Here is a 25,704-nt window from a genome sequence, read left to right as displayed (position 1 = left end):
AATCTTAACCTCCTCGAAGAATACTGCAAAACCCGGGCTCTAAAAGTGGACTTTAAAAACCTAAATCATTTTATTGCAGAATAAATAAAAAAAGATACATCAACAAATTCAAAATACCCTTAATTACACAGAGGTTCAGCACTTTTCAGTCTACACTTATGTAGGTGTCTTAAGAGCATCTGGAGGTTTTAAACTGGCAATAAGAGAAATTAAAGTAAACTCTCCCTGTGCGTTCCTGCCATCCAGAAGCAACTAGCGTGACGACTCTACCAGTACAAGTCTTGCTAACGTTTTTTGACAGAACTGACTGCCCTGCCATGTTTCATGGGATTGAGATATGGGTAAAAAAATACAAAAACAAAAAAAAAAGGCAAAGCCAACAGTTTTGGGTTTTGTGTAGACGTAGGATGCACGTTGCCAGACACTGCCATAATGGTACTACCTGGCCATGTGATGCTAACAGCTGGGAAATGGTATAGGTACATGGTCATATGATGGCAGTATATGCAAACGTTGCACATTACATCACACTTCATCGTATGAGCAAAACGTGGCATTAATCTGGATAAAATTGCTAATTTGAGTTTGTGATTTTTCCGAAACATTAGCCATGCAGCATCGTTTGGCAGCCCCTTCTCTCCTCGTGGAGCTCAGATCTGGAATCTGCGGCTCTAGATGTTGTGGACCACGAATCCTATGATGTCTCACCACTGTCAACTCTGGAAAATTCCGATGGGAGTTGTAGTCCAAAACATCTAGAGAGTCAAAGCATGCAGACGATGGCGTAACCACAGCCAACACCACAGAAGGGTTAAAGAAAGGCACCTCAAGGATGAGATAAACCTAGCACCCAGGGTATAGCTCACCTAGTGAACATGGGCGACTTCTGGAGAACAAGGGACTAGTCGTGTATGCAACGCGCAGCAAATATAACTTCAACATTAGCTTCAGGCAGTCACAGCAAAGTAGCCGGTGATGCATTAGGTTTCTGAGACCTATGAATGAATGCTTAAAGCATTTGTAAGTCACCCTTTCTAGAAAAAAACAACTCAAGGCGCCAGCCTTTCTATAGCAGGGCTTTGCAACCTTTGGTTCTCAATGTGTTTTGGACCACAACTTCCATCAGCCACAGCCATTAAATTCAATGGCAAAGAATCTTGGGACCTGTTATCCAAATTATCCAGAGAGCCACAGCTTTGCAGACCCCTGGTCTAGAGAAATCCAAATGCAATATTTCAAAATTGATGTGAATGATTTTAATTCAGTTAAAATCATGATCAGATAATATGTTATTGACCAGGCCTCTGCTCAACACTGCCTATGGGCAACACCTGACTTTAAAGTATTGTACATTTCAATGAGCGTGCACGGCAACTTGCTTATCACTTTTCAAACGTGCAAAGTTTAAAAAAACTAGACCACAATTAAAAATGTGCTTAAGTTTCAGATGATCGCAGGTACATTGTCACCTGCGCATACGAGTTTAGAAGTCTCTTTTAAGCAACACAGCAGTCAAATATACCCGATGCCAGTTACTTTGTTCCTGGTATAGTTTGTTAATGTTACATTTAACATTAAGCATTGCAAAGCTGTTCGTTCTGTCCTTTTGAAATTATACCGGCCTGTCTTTTTAAAATGATGCACGCGTAATGAGAACAGTCAACATTACCATAATGTGTAAGGTCCTCAGGCTCACATGGTAGGTTCCAGCAATTACTTTATTAAGGATAATTAAGTAATATTGAGATATCTCCGTGAGAACACCACTGGCTCCCATCCCCCAGGCAGGGCTAGAACCTTTACTACGAGCATTCCCTCATTCACACAATAACATTCCATTTTACATCACCAGGCTTCCACAGCGCTACCACAGCCCTTCCAAGCACTATATAGCAATAAACTAGGCGTAGGTTTTTTAAAAAAAAAAAAAAAAAAAAACCTCTAATTACTTTTTAGATATGCATTCACATTTCAGCCATCAGTGCGGTTGAAAAGATAATCACCTTTTCATAGACAATGTTGTTTTATTCTGTATTTCTGCAGTCCCAACTTGTGTAGTAGTCATTCCATGACTTACACTAGCAGTGTGCTGGAATTCAGAACATGCTAGATGTTTGTGTTGTGGCATACCATGACGTCTGGCATGCATATCCACCCGCCCCAAAGATGCCTGCACTGGCTGCTGTGTCCGACTCTGTGCACAGACACACAGGCCTGCAGTGCACACAGTAAGGGTCCACCGGCCTCTAGGCACTGCTTTGGTTACGCTGCACCTGGAGTGGTGCACCCCTGCACAGGCAGTGCTTTAATTGCCTCAACACTTGGGTCTTCCTTTCCAGCAGAAGTAGAGGTGTGTTTTGCCAATTGTATGTTTTACTGTGCAGGCCACAGGCTCGATACTCAGAATATAAGCAGATGCCCACAACACGGGCCAGATTCATGGAATTTGGTGCACAGTGCAAAGTGACTTTTCACTGGTGAAAAGTGACTTTGCACTGCCAACAAACACCCTGCTTCACGGAACAGTGAAAAGTGTATTTTTGCAGTGCAAAGTAACTTTGTGACTTTTTGTTGGTAGTGCAAAGTCTATTTCACCACTGAAAAGTCACTTTGTACAATGCAAAGCATTCCATGGATCAGGTCCACACTGTGTGGCACTGACTCCCAAAAATGCATTCCTCACACCCATATTAATTTTTCCCTGGATCAGAATATTTGAACCTAGATTTCTCAGAACCAGGGACCACTTATATGCTGCAACTGGGCAGAGGGGGGTTATGATAGACTCCCTTTGAAACCTGATGGAATGCGATTTGAAGTGCGTAGTTTAAGTGCCATCTCCCTCCTGCGCATGCGGTTCCTCGTCAGACCACAGGTGCAGCGTAAAGAGAAATGCATTTAGGGCCCCGTTCATGGAATTATTTGCACGAAAAATAGGGAACTTGCGCGCCAAACTGCGCGTCGATTCATGGAATCGACTGCACAGGACTTTGCCGGGACTTGCATGGAGTTCGTGCAGGATCAGCACGGCTCTGTGTGTGGCCGAGTACCTTGCGGGAAACTCCACACAAGGGGTGGTTGTGGCCCTCGTAGGGGCTGGAATAGGGGGAAGAACACGCAAAATTAGTAAGAACAGGCCAGAAAGTGGGAATTAAAGGCATGGTCTAATAAAAAATGTTATTTAAAAAATAGATAGGCAAAATACTAGCATTCTCTTTTTTAAAACTTCCGATGTAAAATTTTGAGCTATTCAAGCTCAAAATTCGCAAAAGCAAGCACATGGGCGCATCCATTTTGTGAAATGGATGCCCTCCTGTGCTGGCTTTTGCTGCACTAATGAAGGAAAAGCCAGCCAGCTGTAGTAAACAAAAGCTACCGCGGGGTGGCTTTCCCTTCATTAGTGCTGTACGCGGAGGACGGGGACCGGAGACCAGAGCAGGAAAGCTGTAGCTGAATCTCGGTAAGTGCTATTTATTTTTTTTGAAAAATAAGCACTAGCAGCGTTTTTTTATCTAAGTTTTCCGGGCTGGAGGAGCCCAGAAAACTTAGAAATAAAACTGCAGCTTTAAAAACATTGTATTTATGTTTGCGGTCGCTTTTGAAGCGACCGCAAACATAAATACAACGTTATTGTGTTGGAAAACTCTGTGGTTTTTCTTTCCAAGTTTCTCAGGCTCCTCTGGCTCGGAGGAGCCTGAGAAACTCGGAAAGAAAAACCGCAGCGTTTTCCAACACAACCGCGTTGTGTTTCTGCCTGCTGTGGCTATCACTTTGGGTCTCCGGTGCTCCCAGGGGAGCCGGAGGAGCCTGAGAAACTTGGAAAGAAAAACCGCAGCGTTTTCCAACACAATAACGTTGTATTTATGTTTGCAGTCGCCTCAAAAGCAACCGCAAACATAAATACAATGTTTTTAAAGCTGCGGTTTTATTTCTAAGTTTTCCGGGCTCCTCCAGCCCGGAAAACGTAGAAAAAAAAACGCAGCTAGTGCTTATTTTTTTTTTAAAATAAATAGCACTTACCGAGATTCAGCTGCAGCTTTCCTGCTCTGGTCTCCGGTCCCCGTCCTCCGCCTACAGCACTAATGAAGGGAAAGCCACCCAGCGGTAGCTTTTGTTTACTACAGCTGGCTGGCTTTTCCTTCATTAGTGCCGCAAAAGCAAAAGCCAGCACAGGAGGGCATCCATTTCACAAAATGGATGCGCCCATGTGCGTGCTTTTGCGAAGTTTGAGCTTGAATAGCTCAAAATTTTACATAGGAAGTTTTAAAAAAGAGAATGCTAGTATATTTTTTTTATGTTGCCTATCTATTTTTGAAATAAAATTTTTTACTAGACCATGCCTTTAAGTAGAACGGACCGCTCGCAGTCCATAGCACGCCCACAAATGCACATGACAAAGTGTATTCATGGATGTGACCGGGCAACTTCTTGCCTGCGAAGTGCCCTCGATGTCTAGGCCACCCGAAAGCAGGCGTACAGACTTGCAGGGAGGGATCGTAACTCTGGAGGTAGGTTTGCATGTTGGATTTAGGGGTACGTGCATTCAGACGGGTTCCGATCCTACATAGGGGTGTGTGTACGCAGCATAGCAGGGCGCGGGGACGGTTTACAGGGGTTCACACTCAGTTTGACCGGGAAAATGCTTTCCGGGAAACTGTACGCCTGTACTCGGCGTGCCGGTTAGAGTTTTGGCAGACCGCGGGCAGTGGTGCGAGGTGCAGACCTGGTTGGGGGACCCTGCGCACTGTTCACGGGAAGCGAATGTGGCTGTTTTGGCTTTGTCTGGGGGTGTGTCGGGACGTTCCAGCCGCGACTTGCGAATTAGGTTACTTTGCATGTAGATTACATGAATATGCGGGGCGCGGGTTTTTTATTCGGTGCAGTCTCGCACATTGTCATTCTCGGCATGAGGGAGAAATGCTCACTTTATCATGAATTGGGCTGTTCTTTTTTCCCTTCCGATTCCTGACAATGCATGCACGAGGGACATTTTAAGGTCCCTGAATCGCTGTAAAGGAAGTTGAGTTCATAGTACTGGTGGTGATAGGTGTGTGCCAGTCAATAATGTGTTCATAGAGAGAGTGAGAGTGGGGGGGAGGGCGAGCCGGGAGACCTATGGACTCTCAGCCAATCAATGCAGTGAGATCCTTTAAAAAGAAGCATTGGCAATGACAACAGTTGTGGCATTGGTAGCAGTTTGCCAGTCCCTGCCTGGCCATAAAAATGGCAACACCACATGATGGCAGTGCTTGGCAAATTACTTTTTAATCATTTTTAATACCTATGCACAAGTCATACTTGTTTTTAACGGGACTTTAGTGCAAGGGACAAATGCAAGGACACACATACTGCTACTGAATCAAGGGGCACATTTGGCCAAGACATTTTTAGTGCACGAGTAGCACATTTATAGAGCCTCCATACAGCACAAAGTTTGATGTTACTGGCGTGGATGTAGTTTTAGAGTGGGGCAAGGGTGCTTGTCACCCCAACTTATGTGGCAAACCATTTTGTCCAACTCATTTGGCCGGGGACCCTTTGATTTAGTTCAAGGTCCGTCCCCCGCCCCCGACGTTTTCAGCAAAGTTACTCCACTGGTTACTGCTTCATAAGCCAAAACTGATCGGTGTCTTGCATCTAGCAAGTTGCACGTACATGGCAAAGGCGCTTATGCACCTCGTATGTCGTGAGCACAGAGTGTTAGAGGACCTGCCCCTGTGTGCTACAAGAGATTGGCCGTGGAGCTGAGCAAAGAACACGCACATATTAACTCGGGTGCTCTTAACCTTTCGAAATTAGCGTTTCACCGAGTTCCGTGTCCTGTCACCTCCCACCGAAGCCACAATTAACTGCATAGAGCGGCGGCTCTGAACCCCTCGCCCATCTATTGCCCTCATTTCATGGAGCCGTCCTGGGGGGCTGTCTCCAGATCAGGGGGGGTCAGTGTGGGCCAGACCCGCTTGTCGCATTCACCCGCAATCAAGTGGTTTCCCTTATTGTCCAGTGCACTCACTGGTGACTCCCAGGTCACTACGTCCTTAGAAAGCAGAGCTCCAGGGGATTGGAGGTCAAATACCACAATGACCGCAGTTGCTTCCTCGTGACCAGCAGCTAATGGAGCACAACACTTCCAAAAACATTTGAGCAAGAAACCGAGTAGCCCCACTCCCACCAGCTGTCACACGTCAAGAGTATCTTTTCACAAATACTAAACATGTACTTTGCTATTGGTTTTGGGTCGCTCGACAAGCTGCAACATTGATGGGTAGACCAAAAAGGCGTGAGTAATGCGACAAAATGTACCTTTTACCCCTGCAACAAATTATTATGATTGCCTATTTATAACATACTTAATACCCAGAGGTTTCTAAGCGCGGACCCGGGGATCAAACCTGTGTTGGTCCGTGCCGTCTTGCTTCCAAGGCGAGCACGTTGCTCCTGAGCTATACCCCCAAGACAAATGAGATCTTTAGGCCAAATTGAGCAGTGACAGTAAGTGTACCTGCCTACTTGAATACCACAGCAGTTGAGAAGGGGGAAGAGGTTTGGAGAGGATGGTGTACAGCATGCCGCCATGTCACAGGCAGCTTGAGGCCACAGAGAAGTCACACATTTTGTTAAAACCCTCAAATAAATAGGCCCTGTGAGGGGAAGATGTTTAAGTCCCAACTTCTGATTTTGAGATAACAGCAGTTTGGAATGCTACCATAGAAAGCACTAGGGCCTGCTCTGACCCACAGACGAGGGCGACCCGCCGGTAGTCCGGTTCTTGTATGGTATTGTTTAGGGTGTGTGTTTAGGCCTTCATGCAGAAGAAATCTGCTTGCAAAATGAAAATAAGACCAACTAGGTTTGCATCACAAGAGACCTCTGAGTGGTGTGTTGGATAAAGGCTGGCCACAATCGCAAGACATCAGAGAGCCGCTTGCTGGATTAAGGTTCCCCACGCTCAACCGCCATTACGAGACATAATTCACTGGTATGCTGGATAAAGTCACCAGCACCTGTCTGCCATTTTCACAAAGTGTGGTACAAAACTGCCCTGAATGGAGCCTTGTATACCTCATTTAACCATGGCCTGCCTCACTGTACCGCCAAGAAGCCATTGTGCCATTTTGGAGTTTGTCCTATGCTAAAGTGCATGCATGACCTGGCGTGCATATCAAGCACTGTTCCCAAGGGATAGAATTAATTTAGCTTTAAATGACACTGGGCCTGATTCATGGAATTTTTAGCGCAGTGGAGAGTGACTTTTCACTGCCAACAAACACCATTTATTTTATTTGTTTGCATTTGTAAAGTGCTCACACAGCCTGCAGGCATCAAGGCACTGTTACAGGAACATGTTTATCTTAGTTGCGTATTTATAATGTGCATAGAATGGTGCAAAGTGCATTTTGCTGTGCAAAGTAACTTTGCACTAGGGCAAAGTCAGCGCAAAGTCACTTTGCACTGCAAAATATACTTTGCAACGATCTGTACATCGGGGTCTTTGTTGGCTGTGCAAAGTCCCTTTGAACCAGTGCAAAGTCACTTTGCACCGCGCTAAAAATTCCATGAATCAGGCCCATTGTTGTGTAGCCCTTCTGCACCACACGGGCACCAGCCAATCGGAACATGACTTTCAGTTTTGCCACCAATCCGTGCAGTGCGGCTCAAACTGTTGAGCCACATCCCCTCTGCACAGGATCAAAAGCAACCGGCGACATGTTGCCTCCGGGTTGTGGCCTTTGAGGTGCAGCTTGGCTTGCTATCGTGCAATGCACACTCGTTCCCAAATTGAAAGCCATCGCAAGCGTCCTTCGTGTATTTTTCCCCCTCCTGTGTGGCCCTCTGCGTCTTTACATAATTATGGCTTTGTGTAGCAGATACGCCCAGCCTGCAATTTACTCTTTAAAGGTTTCCAACGGCAGCATAACATTTAGCAAAGCAGTTACTGTCGTTAAACCTCTGGAGGCCCGCTGTGAATTCAGTTAATCGCGAATGTGGACGGGGCTAGGTTTTAGAACATTAGAATAAGGAAACCGAGTGGTGTGTGTGCACGTGTGGATGCATGTGTGCCTGGAACCTACCACAGTGGCAGTCAGAATCACCCACGATCAAGTCAGCTGTAAATGATAGCAGGTGCCAGGCGCAGGAGAGGAAGCGCTCGCATAATAACTACTAAACATTAAACCGTTTAATTGACCTCTCCTCATATATCATTTACAGCTAATGTCCCCATTGTATATTAAACATGACTCAGTGAAATGCCACAATGCACTTTTGAGCACATTGCGATGCAGGACAGAGCTAATGTCATGCAGGCATGTTTGTATAGAATCATTTCACCTGGGTAGTGAATAGTAAGTAGCTCCTGGTAACTGTTGATTTCACACTAGCCATAACTCTATGTACTGCAATGAATGGTTCTATGTTATTGCAACAGTCTTTTTCGATGGGTTTTTACCAGAACATTTTTTCCCCAAAAGGTTTTTGAGCATTTTTTTTTTACTAGGGGGAATCCCCCGCACCCCACCCCCAGAATAATTTAACATTATACCCTTACTTATTCGATTATATTTTTTTACAAAAAGAATTTAGGTAAAAAAACATAAAAAAAAGACTCGATTTAACAACGTTGTACCACAATGAATGATTTGTGTGCAAAATACATGGCTAATCCCTGTTTGACGAATGGGGATTTGCGGGCAGAATGGCACGCAAATCCCTGTTTTACACACAAATAATTCCATGAATCAGGGACCACATCCCTTGATAGAGGGAAGGGCACTATATCCCTTGATAAAGGAAAGGGCACTATATCCTTTGATAGAGGGAAGGGCGCTATATCCCTTGATAAAGGAAAGGGCATTATATCCCTTGATAAAGGAAAGGGCACTATAGCCCTTTATAGGGGTAAGGGCACTATAGCCCTTGAAAAAGGAAAGGGAACTATAACCCTTGATAGAGGGAAGGGCACTGTTTCCCCTGATAGAGGGAAGGGCCCTATAGCCCTTGTTAGAGGGAAGGGCACTATATCCCTTGATAAAGGAAAGGGCACTATATCCCTTGATAGAGGGAAGGGCACTATATCCCTTGATAGAGGGAAGGGCACTATAACCCTCGATAGAGGGAAGGGTACTATAGCCCTTGATAAAGGAAAGGGCACTATAACCCTTGATAGAGGGAAGGGCACACTATTCCTTAATAGAGATGGGCCACTGTAGCTGTTTTGAGAGAGCTGGGGCAGTAAACCCTGAGAACCAGAAGAAGTGGGCCAGGCACTGTACTTCTGGCAGGAGATACCAATTTGACTATGAACTTTGACAAAGCATTGACGGCGTGCTATATCCTGGAAACTGTTAATTGAGCCAAGATGTGGCTGGGTGCTAAACTCTGAGATTCTGTTTGGCTTAGAGAGCGGTGGCGAGACCAGTATCCCCATGAGAGAACTTGCAACACTATTGTTGGTCTCATTGTGAAACGGTTACATAGTTCCTGGAGAGTAACTCCCAGTTTAGTTTTAGATTAAACCCCTAGTCCCTATAAGCCTTTATCCCCACAACCTCTGATCGCAAAAGATTGACATCGAAACCTAAATTTGTGTTAGTATTTTGTTTGTCCGCCACACAAGGCAGAGTAAAATACTGCAAAAGTATCCCTCTCTCTGCCTCGCCTGCAACCATCAATAGTTACCTTGAAGCTGGCTCAGTCCAGCATTCACACTTTCAGAACTGTGAAATATACAAACTATTGAGGCTGGCGTGATCAATAAATCGCGTAGAATTGTCCAGACCTGCCAACACAGGGCATTGATAGCATTCCATGCAGTCAGCTTGGCAGTCCCTGGATCACCATCCCACTTGCTCCTCATTCTTCCAAATATCCTAAATATCCTGTGCTCGCTGCCACTATGGTTTCCAAGGCAGTATTTTCAGGTGCCAGAAACTAGCATTAAGGTTGGGAAGGGGTACTAATTACTAGCAGTACTGCAGTACAAAATGACTTTGCACTGCAAAAATGCACTTTGAACAGTTCCATGAATCAGGGTTTGTGTCGGCAGTGCAAAGTCACTTTGAACCATGCAAAAAATTCCATGAATCGGCCCCAAATCTTTTGATGGATAAAGGCTGATTTAAGACCACTCAAACGCCGGGGGCCCCAACGCAGTGGAAAGTTTAAACCACAAGTTCTAGCAATGCCCTATTCAGGAAAACAGTGGCGGCAAATGACAGCACAGAGGCAGTAGTATTCCTATTGAAGCTCAAGCCTGCAACAATAGTGGGTGAGTCTACAATACCACTTCCTGCAGAGTGAAGGGGTTACACAGATGGTAGAACATGTCAGAACCCGCACCAATAAAAGGCATAAGAATGGTGCAACACGCACACATCCTATTTGAAGCTAACAGCAGAAAATATTACCAGTGGTCTGCATCTTTTGAATGTCCTGAAGTTTTGCACTACAACTCCCATCAGCCCAAGCCAGCACAGTCAATGGGGAGACATCATGGGAGCCATAGTCCAAAACACATGGAGAGCTGCATGTTGCAGACCCCTGCGTTAGAATGAAGGCAGGGGAGGGGGGGCTTGGCAATGAAAAATACCTTTCCCTGTAAAGCGCATTGGATGCATGCAGCATCCTGCATGAAAACATGGTGTATAATAGCACTAAATGAATTAAGAAAAACCTGGGGGGGGGTAAGTCTGCAGGAAGCATGAACCTGCTGGACAGTATCTAACCTGCAATTTTAGAGTTTATTAGGAGGGGGCATTCGCGTCCCCTCCTCCAAATTAACTAATTCAAAATGAGGGTTCTACAAAGGTCACCTTTTGCTTTTCCTGTGCTTACAAACAGGAGGACAACAGGCTGCCGTGGTCACCTGGTTTAATAGCAGCCGTAAAGAGTGAGCGGTATTGGAGCTACCTCGAGGACCCGCTTTGATTGTTACCCTGCTTCCCTGTAATGCACGGGCCTCTTCCTTTCGGACTGCAGATTGCAAACAAATACCCGACTAAACTAAACAGACTTAGCCCCTCCTGGCTTGCTTGGCAGTTTATAGTCCATGACGCCTTGTTCCAATATCCTCGGAAAAGAAGACTGTACTGTAAATTCAAGACTAATTTATGGCTTTGACAACAGGCAATCGATTTCTTGAAAAGGAGGAACCTCCTCCCCCACACCCTGAAGGAAGCAGGGGTGGGTGGACAGGCCTATAGGGAACTCTGGAGATTTCCTGATAGGCCTCTGCACCCTGGGCCTCTTTTGTCTGGTAACCTATGTTAGTTCCACATTTTATCATAGGAAAAGTGTTGGGGGGTTGCTGAAAATGGGTAATAAGGGGCCTCTTTGAACGTTCTTTCCAGGGCCTCTTTTGTTCCCAGACCACCCCTGGAAGTAACCCTAAACTTTGCGACATCGTTTAAGTGTATGGAGATACAATGGGACTCAGGACATCAAGACTGTCCATTATAGGCCTATCAGATGCTATGCAGTAAAACATACTGCTTCAAAAAATGTGAAATACTGAAAACGAAGAGGAAACATAACTTTTAGAGACAATAGTCAAGCTAACAATGAAAAAAGCAAAAAATAACCCAACTTTCATATTTCATTCAAAAATATAAATGATATTAAAAATTAAAAGAAAAGCTTGTCTAGTGTACCTGTGTGAATGGAAATAGTTGAAAAAGAAGTGGTGAGCTAGGGTGGGGGAGGTGCAGCCGGTTGATTGATTGGTGAATTGGGCGTCACCCCAGCACAATTTTCTTTTAGCATAAACCGCAATATAATGTCCTTATTTTTTTTTTACTAACGTAATTTAAAATGTTTTCTTGTTTACATGTTACAGGATTTCAAATGTAAAATTAGTGTTATATATTGCTTAATTTTAACCTCTAAATGTTCAGACATAAGTGAATCCAGCAGACTCGTGTAGATGGGAGTTTTCGAGCATACTGCCCGTGTAAAGTTGGCTCTGCGCCAAAAAATGGATGCCTCCCCAATGCTGAAGTGTGACAAGTTTTAGCAGCATGGAAGGAATTGGCCCGGAACGAGATGGAGCAAGGGATGCCTCGTACATGGGTGCTCCGGGGCCCGGTTCACCCTGGAAACGCAATTTTCATGAAAGTCCCTATTCTTGGAATCGGACCGGTTTTTTTTCTGACACCGGCCCCTCCGGAAAAACCAAAAGTCGGTGCACCTGGATGGACCTGTGCTCTGGCAAAAATCAGCTTGCAAGAGCACGTTTCTGTGGGGGTACAGAAGCCCAAACCCCCATCAATTTGAAGAAGCTCTCTGCACCCGAGTCTACAGAATGCTGTACGTCTGAAGTGTCAATGCACTGAGCGCGACACGTAAGCTTTTACATGCAACATTTGAAAGTCACCCTTTGCTGACTAGGACAGCCCAAACTCAACCAATGTCATTTTCCAAAACTCTATATATGTCTGATGCTTTGCACACATTTTACTGTCATGGTGAGTATTCTGTCAGATGAAATGAGCACCGTACCAGGTGTGCATTGCATGCTCAGAAGGAATGCACATTTGAATTACTATCACAGACATGTTTGATAAATTGGTGGTCATTCTTAAGTTCCCAAAAAGCACTTTGTATTTATGCAAATCAGCCCGCATAAAAAATTCAGAGCCCCCACGTTATTCGACACCTAGCTCCACCCCTCTGCCTCGCCCACACCACTGACAATCCGCCTCCCCTTTGCGAAAGGGGGAGGGGATTGAGTTCTTCCAGTAAATGTCCAGTGAATGTTACAATCACAGTCCATGTTGGTGAGGCTGCCCTCTGGTGGTTCTGTCAGGCATTTGTCTTTAAAGATTAAAGGGTTCCCAGTGAGCATAACTCAAGGAAAATACAGCATCATCACAGTTTCCAGTGCTCAGCCGCTTCATCTATAGTGCCACGAAAAGCTTCTACGAATTGAGGAGGCGTGTATTTCGTGGCAGCAGTAAGGGAATCCGAGACCCACCCCCCCACACACACACTCCCCGATGAGCTACCCTTTCTGTGCAGGTGCACCCCCTTTACTGGCCTCTTGGCCAAGCACGGCCCTATTCATAAAACAATTTGTATCCATTTGTATCCCTGCATTCAAATGCAGGCACTCAGGCATATATCTCTTTGCGTGTGCCTCGTCCATCTCCCAGCCAGGTCAGGCCCTGAGGGTGAACGCATCTCTCTAAAGCCTGAAACTGGAAGAGGTCAGGTGACTCATGACGTGAGCATATGTGAAGCTTGCTTGTTTTGCAAACTTTATAGAATCCTTTATCTGTGTGTCCCCCCTTCCCCCCAGCGCCCCTGTCCCAGACCACCCTCCTCATTGCCATGAGCCCCCAACAGTGCATGTGTTTTCATCGGAGCCTGGATGCCCTCAGAGGAGCCCAGGAGGGATAGAGGGCATCCTAGATGTGTAAATGTTTTTGTGCGTGCATAATGTTGTGAATAGAATGTGTGTGTGAGTGCACAAGTGTGTGAGCGAGTAAATCTTGGTGCATTTGCTATTGGGTGCGTGCATGAATAGTACGGGTGCATTGTTGTGGTGGAGGTCTGCACTGGGACTTATGCTAAGCACCATAATGCATGTGTTTTACACGGAAATTGTAGACTGACACATTGCATTGTAGGGCAATGCTGGCATATGTGTGGCCACAAGCAACATTTGTGTATTAACAGTAGCATTCTGGCATAGGTTCTGGGTGCCGTCATGACCGTGTTTTACAGGGCCATGGTAGATTTAGCATCAGCAAGCATTATAAAATGCTTTATAGGGCTATGCTGGCATATGGTTTGGATACAGCCAGCATGAATGCACTTTAAGTGGCATGCAAGCATATGGTTTGGGCACCATCATGAACGTGTTTCACTGTGGCCATACTGGCTTATATTTAATCCCAGACAGCATGGCAATGTGTGTTACAGTGCCATGTTGGTATGTACTGTAGTCACAGGTATCATGAATGTGCTTTACAGGGGCATGCCAGCATATATTTTGGACACTGTTAGTGTTTAAGTGGGCACATTCGGGCACATGCAGCAAGGAAATGTGATTTTCAGAGCCATGCTGACATACATTGTGGGTACAGGCATCATGGACAGGTGCTTTACAGTGGCAATTCTGGCATATGTTGTAGGCACCCTCATCAAAGTGTTTTATATGGATGACGCTGGCAGATAGTTTGGCACAGAAAACATGATCATCCTTTACAGGATCATGCTAGCATGTGTTGCTGACAGGTATAATAAACGTGCGCTTTACAGTGGCAGTACAGGCATATACTTTATGCCTAGGCATTCTGAAAATGCTATAAAATGCTCGGGTGTGCTGTTGATGACCAGGCCTCCATCTGTTTGTGTTTTTTCATGTGTCAATCCTACAGGATCTCTTTTATATTTTATGGACTTTTTCACACTTGCATCAAAAATTGTTCTGTAATCGGCAGTACCACCCCACCCAAACCACCCTGCGTTGAAGACCCACTCAGGATGCTTGGTTTCTCCCACTAATTTTGGGGAAATACAAACACACAACCAATGAAGAAATCCTCTGCCGCCGCCAATCATTTAGAATTTGTTTGTAAAGGAGGTGCCCCCAGGTCCGTGCCCACCCTTTCCCGGCACCAGAATCTGCCCCTGGCACTGCATGCGCTATGGACTGCCTTCGCATGTGGTAGTAGAGGTCCCTCCTGAGCAGAGCTGCCATACTCTAGCCGATCAGCACAGAGTGAGGTAGTTTCCAGTGCACGCCGGCATCAACATAAACCCAGTTAACACTCGTCAGTTTGCAAAAAAAATAAGGGGGAATGAAAACAAAGGGTGAGGCATTCGTCACAGTTGAGGATTTAGAACTGTAGCAAGAAGTGAGCAAATATTTTGGCATGTCATTGTATCGCACCTGGACTTAATGGCCTCTGCCTGCGTCCAGCGTTCTCTCCACAGACTCTGTGTGCATAGCAACGGCGTGGGAGGAAAGTTATAGGGGCGCACTGGGGGGCTGCAAGGCTGGCAGAGAGTTGAAAGTTCCCTGGGGTTAGTTATAGTAAAGCATATTGGCAAAGAGCCAGGGTCGTCTTGTGCGCTGCCAACCACAATGCAATGGGGGAGCGATGGAGGTCTGCAACTGAGGACTTGGACAGGCACGCTCCCATGTTTGTGCTACTCGTGTGGCGTGGTTCTTGCGCACTCTGCCCACACTGATTTACAGTTAGCACTGTTCAAGGGCGCGTGGGTGGCCGCATCGCCTCCATGTTCCGGCTCAAGTTACCCTGGGTAGCCAGACAAACCTTCCAAGTAGCCTGTGTCCCAAAAGTGTAATTTGCGGGAGCGCACAGCTAGTTGTCCCTTCTTTAAAAAGTGGCCCATTGGAATAAACTTACAGTCGCCAGTTCATCACATGCCTATTTTTTTAGTACACTGATATGATTGGCTATTTATAACGCGCTTAATACCCAGAGGTTTCTAAGTGTGGACCCGGGGATAAAACCTGTGTTGCTCCGCATCGTTTTGCTTCTAAGGCGAGCACATTGCCGCTGAGCTATCCTTCCGAGAGGGTGGGAGGACGTGAAGAGGAAAGTCTTGAGGAGCTTCTGTAATTGGAGGAAGTCCTGCTCAAGATGAAGAGGAAGGGGGAGTCTGTTCCATAAGAGACGCATGTTTGCTAAGAACCCCTTTTTACAGGGTTTCCGGTTGAACTAGCCAATGCTACACATTCAAGAAATCCTTATGCAGACTTGTGGAAATCTACCTTTTTTTAATTTAGGCTTTGCAATTCAAAAATCGGAAATGCTACTCGTTATGTAGTGATATGAACTTAAGTACTGTCATGATCAGCCTTATTTACATGTCTGTATATAGTTCTGTTCTGTACATAGTTATGTCTCCCCACTGGGTCATGAACATCCTGTGTTAGTGTTATCCTGCATGCTCACCAAGTCAAGGGCCCAGTGGCGAAGATTTTTCGTTGGAGAGAGCGATTGAAATAGCAAATATGGCTGAACAAACAGAGAAATGTATTAAAGATTTAGTGCCCGGTTCAAAGTGAATTTGCACTGCTGAAAAGTGACTTTGCACTGCCGACGCAAACCCTGATTCATGGAACTGTGCAAAGTGTATTTTTGCGTGCAATGTCTGGACAAAGTCCTTTTGTACTGCAAAAATGAATATGCGCTAACTTTACCCGGACTTTGCGCTGCAAAAATACACTTTGCACGGTTGCATGAATCAGGGTTTGTGTCGGCAGTGCAAAGTCACTTTTTCAGCAGTGCAAATTCACTTTGAACCAGGCAAATATTCCATGATTCGGGCACTTAGAAGCTGAACACTGGAAGGTGCTACCTGCTAGTACCAATGCTGTTGAATACTTATAACTCGGAAGCATCACACGTGTAAAGAAGAAAGTAAATGCACGAATTAGAAGTGGGATGCAAAGCAGAGGTCAGAAGAGAGAGCATTTAGTAAAAATGATATCGATGCGGAAATGCACACAATCTTGCTAGTGATAGACAGTGCTTTGCCTGCCAGGTGGGAGAAAAGGTCATATGGTTCGTTGCTGCAAGCACCGCAACAAATCAGGCAGTGTTAAAATGGTTCAGGAGGGGGTGGCTCACTGGCTGGATGAAGGTGCAGTGGGAGAATGAAGTTTGCTTCCTAAATGCAGTTGATGCAAAAAGGAATTGTCCTCAAACCTAGGTTTGGTTGCGTTTTACGGAAAATTCATGGAAAATTTGGCTGGAGCAACAAAGGCGATGAGGATGTTGATGAAGAGGTAAGGTTTAGTGAGGTTTAATCGGTGTGAGAGTCGCGAGAGAGAATTTGAGGACATAAGGAGTTGTTTGGTGAATGCTCCCATTTTAAAAGGTTTCATGGATGATTGGGATGCACAATTGCACACGGATGCCAGTGGGAATGGGCTTGGTTGTGTTTTGATGCAGCAAAAAGTGAACGTTTTGCAAATGGTGGCTTTTGCGTGGTGTGTCCTTAGGAATGCAGAAAAGCGTGTGTGTGGGGTGTGGAAAAATTCCAGCAATTTGTTTGGGGTCGAAAGTTCGTTATCGTGACCGCCGACAAGTCCCTTGTGGGCATTTTCAACAGGAAGGGGTTAGATGGAGTGTCGAGGAGGATGTCAGATGGATCACTGCAATGCAGGGTTCGAACATGGAGGCGAAACAGATGAAAGGTGAATTAAATGTCATTGCTGATGCTTTATCCCGCAACCTCATAGAGGAGGATGATGGCATCAGCTGTGAGGCGAAAGGTTTTTGACAATTGTAACATTGCCAAGGAGAGTGACTGGAGAGGGGAATGTGAACAAGATGCCATGCACATGACCCCGGTAAGGTATGTACGAGAGGGGTGGCCTTTAGAGGAAATTGATGAGAAATGAAAAGGATATAGGAGGGTGAAACAAGAATGGAGTGTTGATAGAGGGATTTTGTCACAGGTTGAGTGGACGGTGCTACAAGAAGGCATGAGCAGAGTTGTGTTCGGTAGTGCATGAGGGACATCTTGGAATTTGCAAGATGAGTGCTATGATACGACATTGCTGGCACGGACTGGATAAGGACATAGAACTTTGCAGGAGTGGGGGGGCTGCAAAAGATAAGCGATAAGATCCTGGTTACCAGAGTGCCACCAATGACGACTGTGGAGGCCCCAAGTTCGGTCTGGGACGTGGTGACAATGTATATTCTGGGACCCATATATGCCCGGGGCAGTGCATATGCTATTGTTTTGATGGATTTGTCGTCTAAGTGACCAGAAATGTGCATTGTGAGGGACATTAGTTCACACGGAATCAGACGTTTTTTGGAATGTGGATTTTGTAGAGAGGGGTTTCCAAGAAAGATAATTTCTGATAATGGTCCCCAATTTTTGGGGAGGGAAATGGAAACATTCTTGGAGGACAATGGGATAGGGCATTCAACGACAGCCCTGTATAACCCTAAGGGGAATGCGACAGTGGAAAGTTTTAACAGGACTTTTATGGGGGTAATTAGGATTGCAATTGCTTCTGGGGTAATTGGGAACGTGCCATAGTGGAGCGCGTAGTCCAGTGTAGGATTGCTCCACTTCAAGTGACTGGTGTCTCCCCTTTTGAAGATTTGAAGAAGAGGGTGCATCCAGGATGAATGTAAACGTTTGTGGATGCGCGTCATGTGATCCCGGTGGGGGGTTTACGTAGAAGAATTATAGAGGATAAAAGGAGGGCCTAGGAGATGTATGATGAAAAGAATTGTGTGAAGGAACGTGTGTTGGAAGAGGGTGTGAGGGTGAAGGTGAGGGGTGGTAGAAAAGTGGCAAAAAGATCATTTGAAGTATTGCAGACCTTTGAGGGTGGGAGAGTACTGTGTTGCTGAGTAATGGGGCGATATGGTGCAAAGAGAGCTTGGCAAAGTTCAAGGAGACTGTAAATAATGTCTAGCAACACTGTTTCATGCTGTATTGCTTACTGTAAAGGGAAGACAGTGTGATATGAACTTCAGTACTGTCATGATCAGCCTTGTTTACATGTCTGTACATAGTTCTGTTCTGTACATAGTTACGGCTCCCCACTGGGTCATCAACATCCCGTGTTAGTTATCCTACATGGCCACCAAGCTTCCAAGTTCCTCTGGGAATGTTTAGTTTTGAGAGAGAGACAGTTAATGAGCTGTGAAGGGAGTGGGGCTGCTGTACACAGCTACCGATTAAAGAAACCTGTGATCACCGTGTTCGTGTGATCTCTCCCATGTAATACTACTCTAGAAATAAAAACATTTGCAGAAACATCTCTCAGCTAACAAGTTCTTGCATCACAACTATATTTGGGTTGTGCTACTGCACACGCACTAGTTGTGCGACTTTTCATGTTGTGTGTGCATTCTGTACAACACATCGGTTTAGTTTAATGGCCTAATTTGCTCCAGGTTGCAGTATCTGACTTGACACCAAACCCAATAAAGACCAACAATGCAGGGTTTGCGCCAGTCCACAGAGTCCATGGAGTCCATGTGTGCATGCGTGCTCATCGCTGTATGCACAAGAAGTCCAAATGCGTACTACGTGCGTGCTCATTTAGGCCTGCACCCAGGGAAGAAGAGTTGCTGAAGGATTGAGGAACAGGCCCTGCTCTTGCAATGCCATCAATACCTGCAGCTGCTGACAAGCATTTGGCAGAGCACTTTGGAACTCATTCTGCGCTTGGCAGGATTTTCTGTCGAAAAATATCGTTCAGTTTGGTTACCTAACAGTCACTCTATCTGGCAGTAAATCTGCAAGTGTGTCATCAGCGAGGTTAGTCCTCGTTTTCGGGATGCCCTAGGACACAGATGGGCTTTGGGAGGAATTGCTGTGAGCAGTTACCCAGCCATGGTAATTGCTCATGATTTTGGAGGTATGAGTGACGAAAAACCTCCTGCAGGAGTTATTTCATTTATGTATTTTTTGCATTTATAAAGCACACGGATAGCTCAAGGGCATCGAGGCACTTTTACAGGAAGATGACTTACATAGAGCATACAGGTGTTATATGAGAGACATTACTAGGCATTGGGTGTAGACGGGTGGTGCTTGTATGAAATGTTGTGCGATGGCTAGGCAGCTGGCAGGTACATAAAAATAACATTTTGATCGCTTTGCGGAATGCTAAGTGGGAGGTTACTCCTCTAAGGTGAGGTGGCAGGGAGTTCCATCTGGTTTTCCCTCGAAATTTTTAATTGTTCTGTTACTGCCAGTTATTGCCTGCGCAGCCAAACTCAGAATGAGGCTCCAAAATATTTTCAAGTCTAGATAATTGATTAGGGCTCTGCGATCGTGCTCACTGAAAGATGAACCGCTGCAGGTTAGGATGTTAAGTGGGTAGCGCAGTCGCTACGTGCTACGAAGAAGAAAGAAAGCTAAAGCCTAGAATCTGGACATCCCTTTGAAAACATAAGGAAGGATTTGCAAGTTTGAATGAAGTTCTACAAGAATGACTCCATTACAGAAAGACCACAAGAATCGACAGAAGAAACCAAGCATCCGTTCAGGCGCCCAAACAACAAATCACCACCGAAGTTGCTAGGTACGTATAACGCACCACTTCAGCGGACACTGGCCGCAGGCATGGCTTCCCACACGCATCAGAATACAGCGAGGACTCTGACAAAATGTGGTCGTGCTGTCCACATAATTCTCTTCCTACATACAGCAGACTACGCCTCAACACCTCTGACAGCAGAATGCAGCAAATTTGGGCACACTGAACATATAGCGAGACTCTAGCACTCACGCCTTCTCCTGACTCCTCTCCTCAGCACCCATCCACATGCCTGACCTCGTGGGTTGCTTTGCACCGGAGCCTGGGCAGCCCTGCTAAGTCTTACTTGGCCAAATGCACACACGCATCCTAATCGTGCTGCATGACCTCCAACACTCTGGACTTCGGTCCTCCGAGGGATGTCCAACTAACAGCACATTGGGACTATAATAATGGTAAAAGGCACTATATAAATTACAAGTACAATACAATGCAATAAAATACAATAGAGACCCTCTCACTTCCTTTGCATAATCAGCACTACACGAAGGAGGTCTGATGGATCAAAGATTTTTGGTGCAACAATAAAGTTTGATGTCTGTTTGCTGAAGAAATACATACCAATGAATGGTCTTTTTGTGTTGCCAGGGACCCCAGCATGAATTTTAATTGGCCCATTGTTGCCACCCAGCAGACATTCATGAGGTGTAAATCTAGAATAATCCCCTTTGTGCATAAAGTCCACTTTGGATTTGCAAACTCTGGGGCAAGTCTGGAAGTGATCTAGTGTGAGGATAGTAGCACATGGCGTAGTTCTACCCCCCTCCCCCGCCCGTCTGTTCCACTCATGGGTGGGTGAGCGCGCACCGCATCCAACTAGGACACCTGCATGGTCACACTGACGCATAGTCGCCTGATCCTACATCTCACAGACACAGATATAAACCAATAGCCCTGGCATACATGATTTGCCAACATGCTGCTAGCTCAGGGGGCAAAGCGCTTGCCTTGGGAACGTGATGGGCTTGCAACATGGGGTGCAATATGGTCGAGTGCTTAGAAGCAGGAGGAGTCGGCCATGATGCACTATGTTAATCCCCAGTAATACTTGTTATTATTGGGCTAGTTTTCATCGCTCGCGCCACAGCCATTTGCATAGGCTACTTTGATTTGTTTCGTAAATAGTGTTCCCCGTTAGTTTCAATTAAAATCTGCCGATATATATATTTAAACGAGTCTTCATATTTATCTTCTTCTCTTTTAAACACAGCCAAAAACTGAAATAGCCCTTTTGTACCATAAATGTATTTAATACAAGTTCTAGTTTTTGTGGCATGGAAAGAACCCTTAATGATAAACGAGAGGCGACGCAGGAGTCTTTCTGCTGAAGATCCTATTTCTGCTCCCCATTAATGGGGAGCAGCATTGATCTGCGCTTTCATGATCTGAGAACAGCCTCCTGCGTGCTGCAAAAGAACATCTTTAAGCAATTGTGGAAATGAGGGGGACATCTGCAATGCGCAGGGATCAGTCCATCCAAGAGTGCATTTGTGTAGTCCCATGAAATCCTCTTGAGAAAAGGTTTAAGTTAAAAAAAAAAGGAATACCCTTTGAGGTCATATCCCCCAAAACTTTAATCTGACTTTAAGTTGACTTCCTGTATTCTGCCGAAAGCCCAACAACCTTCCTTTTAATCAAGAATTTAACATAGACTATTCCTATCCATGCCGCAACACTTTCCATCCCTCTATGCAACTTGCTTGAACTGTCCCCTGTGCCCCTTAAGTGCCCAGATGGTACCACCAGCACTGTACAATCTTGGGAGGATAGCTCAGGGGCAACGTGTTCGCCTTGGAAACAAGACTACATGGAGCAACACAGGTTCAATCACCGGGTCCGTACTTAGAAACCTCTGGGCATTAGCACGTTAGACCTATCATATCATATCATACAAATCAGAAAAATGGCAACTTCTGTCTATTCCAACACAAAACCCTTTTACCTTTTGAGGATGTTAATGTTTTTTTTTTATCCTGCATTGCTACTTATAATGAAACAGTGCAAAGCATGTTCCAACAGTTGGCCCGGGGTCCTAAAGATGGACCGCTGTATCTACCAGAGGAAAAAGAATGAGCTTTGCTGAGCCCTGCTGATCTTAAACCCCTGCTTGGTAAGACCATCTCAGTGGGAAACCAGCTTAGTAGATTGCAAGCACCCCTTGAAGTCCAGAGATGCCATGTAAGCACTATGGAAGCGTCTCGCTTCACACTGCAGAGAGGGAAGAGAATATCGCATGGATGATGGGGCGAGCTAAAGGAGGGACCACAATTCTGCTATTTGGTGCTCCCTCCCCCATCCGCACAGTTTTAAAGCGTTTTTTTTTATTAGCTGCACAACATCAAAACGACCACAAATAGTTCTGGAACAGCAATGCACCCAAAATGAGTGGTGATGCACCTCCAGCTCATTGCTGATTGATTAAATTCTTATCCAAAGCGGATCAAGCATCTGGGAGGCGCCATCAGCAGTCATGTCTGCCCCCAAGAGGGCCGGTTTGTAGCAGAAGCAGGGTTTGGTCAAGGCAAGCCAAGATAAGACTCACAGCAAAGAGGCCACACTTGCTTCCTTTGTCAGGTGAGGAATGCGGGCTGCTTAGTATTAGTGGATTAGCTGGACTTCGGGCAGATGCAGAAAGTGAGAGTCATACACAAGAAATAACGCATCAAAGAAGGGGCACTAAGGACCTCCCTAGGGGTCCGGGCTACTCACTGACCCCTTCAAACATTGCTTTCATGGGGGCTTCGGAATGTAGACTAATTGCTCAAAATTCCTTACCAATGAGTGCTTCAAAACACAATTTCCACATTTAAAAACCTGCCATTTTTTTGCAATAAAAAAAACGGAATGCACTTATCTTTATAATTGGTGACTTTTTTCAGTAGTGAAAGGTTCAGTGTCGGGTCATCCAAACTGATAAAATACTCTGGATTTAATCTGATTGGGTCACGCCTCAATGCCAACATTTTTCAACACTCCTCAGAATCTGTCCTTCATGACTAACAAACATGCATTGTTTACAAGTACCAGAGAAAGAGTGCAGCAGACTTGTGAAAACACTGTGGGCTTAATTAGGAGTATAGCATTAAGAGCAAAAAAGTGGCATTTTAAATACCTCCTATTTCTAAAAATACCACATCAGTGAGTCAGGAATCTTTCTGCCTTGTCGCAACAACAGATACGCTTGGCAGTTGGTGTCATGCCACAATGCCAGTGTGCGACTGTTTGGTGGTGAAATTCTTTCTTTTAATTTATTTTAACAGGAAGGTACACCATGTTCCTACTTGCCATTCCCTCCACCAACCACTAAAGCCCCTGCCTCTTACTTCGACCCCCTATATAGCGGTTCAATGGGCATTCCACTGCCAGTGGTTTAAACAGCGGTAGTCACCCAGCCTCAAACACTTAATGCGCTGTGGTTAGGATTTGGTGCATGAAATATCCAATTATTCTTTATTATTTTAAATGACCACCAACTCTTTCCTACAAATGGTACCTTCTTTGATGGCAAGGTCTTCAACCATCCCGAGGAACAATCCCACCCCACAGCGCACCAGTTGCCCCTTGAAGCCAGCTTCTTTCTTCCTGCGCCTATTACTCCTCCTTCCTCTCGCTCTATCCCTCGTCCTCCTCCGACTGGTGTACCACGCCCCTGCAACCCCCATCGGAAAAACCTTCAAAGGCACAGACCTCCTGCACCTGGCAACTCTCAGCGCCCGCTCAGCCAATAAACACTCTGCTGACATCTGCCTCCTCCTCGAAAACCTTGACCTTGATATCCTCGCTCTTACCGAGACGTGGTTCAATGCCAGCTCAATCACTGCTTTTGACTCCCTTCTCCATGATGGCTACAGGATCATCTCTAAGCCTCGCCCTAACCGTGCTGGCGGTGGAGCTGCGCTGATCTTCTCTGAGTGGGTCCCTTCTTCCCTCCTACCCACATAGCCAAACTCCTCCTTCGAGAGCCTGGGCTGCAAACTGGTCACCTCTCCGGTTTAGGTCTACTTGTTTGAAAATGTTTGACCTACAGAAAGCAAGCAAATATTTGTATTGGTGTGGGTACAGAGGGTGTAGCATTCGTGCCTAGTATTACTCTAACAATAGCCCACCAGGCTCAAGGTGTATTAATCAGACCTCCAGAATATTGCGGCTTGAAATTGAACATTTTGCTGCAAAAAATGCTGTGGCACAAACTTGGATTAATTGCAGAATTTTTGTGGCACAATTTATATTGACTGCAGGGTATAAGATTGGTAGGTTGCATGAACGGGGCATTGTGTGAGGCTACAAGTGGGCCAGGTTATCATTATTTGCACCCTTTGTACCAATTTAGTAGGAAGAGTCCCAGATGTCAGAGGCTTGACAGAACAGTGTTTATTTAACTCTACTTTTTTGGTTTAATGTGTGTGCCTATTTGAAGATATCAACATTATTTATCATTATCTGTTATGATTGTGAAACTGTTCCCCTTCTATGTTCTCCAAGCCCCACACACCCCACTCATCAACACCCCTCACACCAATTCCGAATCACACTCACAAACCACTCAGTCTGCCAGTCACAGGCATATTTGTGTGTTCTGTTGCACTGCCAATTCACAGTTTACACTCCTGAGTACCTGACACCCTCCAAACTATGCTTCAAACTCAAACCTTAATCCACAGTTCCTTGTGCAGTCTACAGTCGTTCATTCGTTCTCGCGTCTTGCATCCTTTCACCCAATCTGAAGCTTGGTGCCTCTTTCTGGACCACCGCTACCTCTCCAGCCGGCTGCTATCCCTGCTTTCTGGACCTCTGCTCCCTCTTTCTGGCGCACCACATCACCTCTGGCCCACTGCTCTCACTCTGCTCTTTTGCCCATCACTCCCCATCTGGCCCATCGCTCCCACCTCTTGCTCCTTTCTGCATCATATTGTGGCTATTTATTTTTATTTTTAATGTAGGTTTTGGACCAGACCCTCAGCAAATGAAGCATCTAAAAATAGGGTAGAGGATGTGCTGAATTTAGATGCCCTACTTCCAAAAATGAGCAGGTGACCTTATTCTCAAAAGTGGTCTGTGCATCTCCTGAAAGCTGAGTGGCAGCGTGTATGATGCGCTGGCTAGCCGCCTTGCATACGTTAGGGTCAGGAGTGCACTCCCAACACTAATGTTCTGCAGGTCCCCAGCACGTTTCACTGTGACAGGCGCCTAAAGGAAACTGGGATCTGCTTCAGTTGACCTCATCCACATGGGCACATTTAAGGATGGCTGGACCAGCCAAATGCTTCTTCCTTCTGTGATGACCCACCCTCCCCCGTAAGTGTGAGATGAGTTCCCGGTTCCTTGAGGATCTGAAACATTAGAACTGTTGTCTGCAACCTGGGGTGCTCAAGATGTTTAGGACTAGAACTCCCATGATCCTGCACAATTGACAATGCTGGCTAGGGCTAATGGGAGCTGTAGGCCAACGAACCTAAAGAGCCTAAATACAGACCATTAAATTAGAAAAGCCACCTAAAATTCACGCGTCACTCAAGCCCCATTTGTTCTCCCAGGCCTTCCAGCATGTAGTACATGGATAACGTAATGTCTACATAGGCCCACCGTGATCTTAAAGAAGCTTCTTCCCTCGGCTGGTAGGGAACTGTTTTCTTCCACCAAACTCGCCCATC

At 45.6% G+C, this 25,704-nt stretch overlaps 1 protein-coding gene across 9 annotated transcripts in view; it reads right to left on the bottom strand.

The window, feature by feature from the left end:
- FRMD4A (FERM domain containing 4A) overlaps positions 1–25,704 on the bottom strand; it is an 897,536-nt gene that overhangs the window by 141,360 nt on the left and 730,472 nt on the right. The window lies entirely within an intron of this gene.

The sequence above is a fragment of the Ambystoma mexicanum genome, chromosome 12 (assembly GCF_040938575.1).
Source record: "Ambystoma mexicanum isolate Mex_15411 chromosome 12, UKY_AmexF1_1, whole genome shotgun sequence".
NCBI lineage: Eukaryota > Metazoa > Chordata > Amphibia > Caudata > Ambystomatidae > Ambystoma > Ambystoma mexicanum.
This window is presented reverse-complemented; position numbering and strand designations above follow the sequence as displayed.